The 5463-nt window shown below is 44.0% G+C and overlaps 1 protein-coding gene across 1 annotated transcript in view; it reads right to left on the reverse strand.

Annotated features, from left to right (window-relative positions):
- LOC102374938 overlaps positions 1 to 4612 on the reverse strand; it is a 19303-nt gene extending 14691 nt beyond the window's left edge. The window contains exon 1 of the mRNA XM_006035319.3: positions 4376 to 4612. The gene's annotated coding sequence lies outside the window, so the exon portion shown is untranslated. The remainder of the gene's footprint in view (positions 1 to 4375) is intronic.
- Between the last annotated feature and the right edge of the window lie 851 nt (positions 4613 to 5463).

The raw sequence follows: 5463 nt of genomic DNA on the forward strand, positions 1-5463 counted from the left end.
TCCAAGATCCCTCTCCACCTCCGAGCTGCTGAGAAGGACACTCCCCAACCTATAGGTGTGCTGGGGATTCCTCCTTCCCAGATGGAGTACCTTACATTTATCTTTATTAAATTGCATTCTGTTTCTCTCTGCCCATTGATCCAACCTGTCCAGGTCAGCCTGAATCTGCTCCCTGCCCTCCGGTGTACTAACTTTGCCCCATAACTTGGTATCATCAGCGAACTTGGAGAAGGTGCTCTCCACGCCCTCGTCCAAATCGCTGCTGAAGATATTGAATCATTATCGGTCCGAGGACTGAACCCTGCAGGACCCCACTGCCCACCTCCCTCCAGGCCAAGAAGGAACCATCCACCACCACTCTCTGGGTGCAGTCCCTAAGCCAGTTGGCCACCCACCTGACCGTGTAGGCGTCCACTCCACAGTCTGCTAGCTTCCCAATGAGGATAGGGTGCAAAACTGTCGAAGGCCTTCCTAAAGTCCAGGAAGATGACATCAGATAGTACATTATTTGTACTATCTAGATTGGGGTGGACAAAATGTGGCCCATGGGCTGGATGTAGCCCACCAGGCCATTCTATCTGGCCCACGGGGCCCCTAAAAAACTTAGAAAATTAATATTTATCTGCCCCTGGCTGCCTGTCATGCAGCCCTCGATGACTTGCCAAAACTCAGTAAGCGGCCCTCCGCCCAAAATAATTGCCCGCCCCGATCTAGATTAACCCCCGATTAACCCCCATGCTATCATCACAGCTTTATTTTGCAGTGTAAATGCACTTTGGGCAGCTTTCATAGGGGCGGATATTATAAACAGGCCCATACTTTCTACCTAGTTTGATCAATGATGAAATAAAAAGCAGCTGACAATTACGTTATCATCAATGTGCAACATCTCATAAAGGTCCAAGTAGCTGTTGTTTCAAGACATTCTGCAGGCCCAGACAGATATCACTGCTATGGTTACAGATACTTTTACTACATTTGGAAGATTTTTGTTGCAAACATAGGGCTAGAAACTCACATTTTAATGAAAGCTGAAAATCCCTAGAACATAATGGCAGATTCCAGTAGGTGCTAAGGCTTTGGTCTTACCCAGTCTGAGAACTGTTGCTCCACTGTAACTTAACTGACTTATGGGATTTGTTGCAAAAATCCCCTGGTGTAAGTGGGATGATAATCAGGCCCTGTGAGCTGTAGGTTATTGCCAACTCTCATGATTTTTGACATTGTTCTTGAAGTCTACGCTTCAGGAATGTAAAAAACTGAGCTCTTTCTTTTACATATATATCTATATAGATATATAGATATATCTATATATCTATATAGATTATATATATATACACATAAATATAAATATATATAAAAGAAAGAGCTCAGTTTTTCACATTCCCAAAGCGTAGACTTCAAGAACAATGTCAAAAATCATGAGAGTTGGCAACATTTGTTTATATTCACTGTCCTCGTGAGCTCTGCTCCCTGCAAGATCAGTATATGGAAGCAGGTCAAAGGTGTCTTACTCTTAGTTCTTAGGACACCCAGGGGTCATATTAATCTGCAACATAAATTAGAGCAGTCTAATGATGGCTTTACTTTATGCATGGCTGTCTAAAGACCCAAGCGGCTCTTCTGGCAGCAAGAAACAGCTTGAGTGTAAGGATGTCCATAATCTCGGTGTCTGTTCTTATATAAGGAGCAAGTTTCTAGCCCTCCTGGCAGCACAGAAAACGCTTGGAAAGCTGATGAAAGGACCATGAAAGGACCATCTAGCTCTAGCAGATCAGAAATTGGGGTGGGGAAGGCAGGCAGAGGGAAAGCTGGTGGTGCTACAGAGCAAAACTCCCACTGGACCCTGTTCCTACCTGGTATAACTCTTGATAAAGAATGATTTTTACATTACACTGATACCAGGCCTGAGCTTAGCCAAAAAGGCAAAAAACAGTTGGACCCTCTCCTGAACTGTCACTGGGGACTGGGTGTTCTTCCTCTATCATTGCTATGGGCATTGCAACTCCACTGGCACCTCCTGGAGCTTGTCACGACCCAGTGATTTTTTGTGCCTCGGCACTATGGAATTTCCTGGCCACATGAGAGCTCCTTTGCACGGCAGAGTGTTTTGCTGCAATTAAGAGCCTGCGTGCAGGAGAGTTCCCGCCAATTTGCGGTTTCCTTTGCAGGACGCATTTCTTCTTTGCAGCACAGAGATGCACGGTGCAAAGAGTTCCCGCTATTCGGATGTAAATTTGTGCCCCGCTATTGGCCAGTGCTAAATTATTCACACGTGGCGGCTAGTAATTGGCTCGCTGGCCGTTTAAAATTCCGCGCGACTTCCGCCCAAGTGGAAGAGCTTTGAGCACGCTGCAGAGTGCCTCTGAAGTTATCTGACTTGCGGCTGCTGATCGATAGACTGATCACCTATCGATCTTTCTTCCTGTCACCGAGCGCAACCCCGACGTACCCCTTTCCCCGCCGGCTTCGAATTGCGGACGGATTAACTGGCTTGGGCCCCGCCAGCTGGAACAACTCGTGTGGTTGTTCCGACGACCGGACCACCTGCGTCGTGATTGCAAGCGGCGTAAGTAAAGTTTTTTACAACCAATAAGTTGTGTCTGCCTCTCCATTCACCAGCCCGCCCTGACGTACGAGCGTAACTCGAGTCGGCCCTGGCCGTCCGAGACAGAGCTAAAGGAGGACCAAGGAGACACAGCCAAGAGTTAAGCTAAGCTTTCTTCCACTGCTTGTCTGAGCGCATGCGCGTGCACACACATATTATACACACACAGTAGGGAAACAGTGGAATGCCGTGACAGAAAAAGCATAGGATTATTTAGCTATTACCCTCCTCCCTCCCCTGAGCAATAAGAGCTGAGAGATTGTCCCTTGTCTGCCGCATGTGGTATTTTCTTGATCCATGATTGAACTCTCACTTCCCTTACTGCACATCTGTGATTCAGGAGAATCTATGCTAACATCACTCAAGCAGGCATACCTGGCTTCAGGAAAGCTAAGCCCTGACCAGTATCATCTGTGTACTGAACACACTCCAGTGCTATAGAGGCAGTATGCTGAATACAAGGGTAACGCCTTCCACAGGCAACACAATTCCAGATGGGCAGAGTACAATCAGAGCAACCGGGCTACATGGGCAGTCTGAATCCAACTTATTCAGAGGAGCAACGCAGAAGGGGCAGTATAGCTCAGACTCACCTGTCGGTATAAAGCAAGGGGTTTTATGAATGGAACAGTTCACAAACACCTGTACAAGGGCCTGCAACTTGGTCTTGTTTTCATCACCGCTGTGTTTGTGCTCCCTCAGGCGGGCCTGCCTTTTTGCCCACTTCAGAAGTGAAGCAGAAACTTAGAAAATGTCATACTCTGCCTTTACTGGTTCATTTTACTTTCATACAGCTCTTTTGTGTCTATCTCTTTCATACTGCGATTCCTACAAAGTAGTCATTTCTTTTAACTGCGGCATCACCATTCCATCTATAAGCCAGAAATCAGATTTGAAGTGCTTCCACAGTCTCAAGGTGTTTTTAGATTTTAAAAATCTGCATCACATTTTCAAAAAGGTGATCTAAAATATTATTTGGGAGACCTTGATTATATCTTTTAGGCAAGGATTTTGATATCTACAAAATATATTATGACTCTTACATTTTCATATTTAGGCATATGTTTTTTCTCTGTTCCACTGACACTAGAGTTTTATGGCTCATTTGAGTAGTAACTGCAATTCCTTTAAATGTGAGGAGAAATAACAAGTGAATAGTGCTGTATTGATTGAGAGAGAAACTAGTAAAATCCACTTCACACTTGAGTGGGTAGTTTTTTAGTACTATGCTTTGATCACAAGTTAAACCACACTCAAATACATCATATGGAACTGGCAAGACAGACTTCCTTTTCCTCTGTTATATCCATGCTAGCTTTGTCCCGTGGTGTTTTCCTCTTTCAGACATGTACATTTTTATTATCAATTTCTTTCAATTAAAATACTAGCTCTCCTGTGCAAGAGAGATCATTCAAATGAGAGGATCAGATTCTGATCTGGATTGTGCCAACATAAATCTGGAGACATTCCATTATCTCGAGCAAACATATTCTGGATTTGCAGTGGTCTAGCTAGGCTCATAATCTAGGATCACCCCTCTTTCCTGGCATATTTGAAAGAGGTTTGGCTTACAGAGAACTAGGTAAACAAATACTTCCTTGTAGAAATCTGGGAGTGAGATAGTATTTTAAGATTTACAATTTTTATTAGCTACCTTTCACCTCCTGCCTCCTTTTGATTCATGGTGGACATAAAGGTCTTCCTCATTTTCCCATTTGCAATTAGAGGTCACACACACTGTTCAGAATATTAAGAAATATTACTCACATTTTTCCTCCCAAAGCTGATCTTTGCAATGTCTTCTAGCTGTGGTTTTGCTACTCTCAAAGCTGGAGTCTCACTCTGTTTCTAGGAATTGCACCTCTCAAACCCCTGTATACAGGAATTTATACATGTTTAGGAAGATCAATATCATGCATTATTTAGAAAGTAGTGGGTATTAAATAAGCTTTTAGCTCAAGACAGGATTGGCTGAGGCATCTTGAAAGCAAAAGCTTATGCAAGAGAAACACGATTACTTAACTAAGTTCTGTTAAGGCATCCGGGGTACTACTGCCTGCCTACAAACTTGCTGACAGCGCCAGTAACTAGCAAGCACATGTTTTTCAGCTCCCTCTTACTTTGTGTTTTGCTATCCCCGTGTCATGGGAAATGAATCTAGCACTCTGCAATTTAATCAAAAACAAACAGTAACAAATTATTGTAGTAAACAGAGACAATGGTGTATGTGAGACAGCCCCCATATGTTCTGTAGGTTGCAGGCAATACTCCAAAATATCCAGAATTCCAGCGTCACTTTTAAAACATAGCTTCTTTTTTGGTTAAATCCCCCAAATGTGGCTTTTAATAAGCATATTCATTTGCTTCTCCATCGCCCCTGCATTTCCGTTGCTATAAAAGTACGGGAAGGAACATAATGTTCCTACTGGAAAAAAAGAGAGCTTGCCAGATCCCTCCCATCTTCAAGCAGGATTTACTGAGTCTTTTTTGTTTGTTGCAGTTATTAGCCAAAAAGAGGAAAATAAAGACATTTAAACAGCCTCTCTCAGTGACTCACAGAATCGCAAAAAATTAGGGTTGGAAGGGACCTCAGGCGGTCATCTAGTTCAACCCCCTGTTCAAAGCAGGACCATCCCTAACTAGATCGTTCCAGCCAGGGCTTTGATAAGCTGGGTCTTAAAAACCTCCAAGGATGGAGATTCAACCACCTCTCTAGATAACCTATTCCAGTGCTTCACTAGCCTCCTAGGGTGTTTTTGCATGTGCTATTGGAGGCAGGGGGAGAAGGGTGGGGGGGAACGGGACGGGGGACACTATAATTAGAGCAGCTCTGAAAACCACTCTAATTAAAGTGC

This window comes from Alligator sinensis, unplaced genomic scaffold (assembly GCF_000455745.1).
Source record: "Alligator sinensis unplaced genomic scaffold, ASM45574v1 scaffold219_2, whole genome shotgun sequence".
NCBI lineage: Eukaryota > Metazoa > Chordata > Crocodylia > Alligatoridae > Alligator > Alligator sinensis.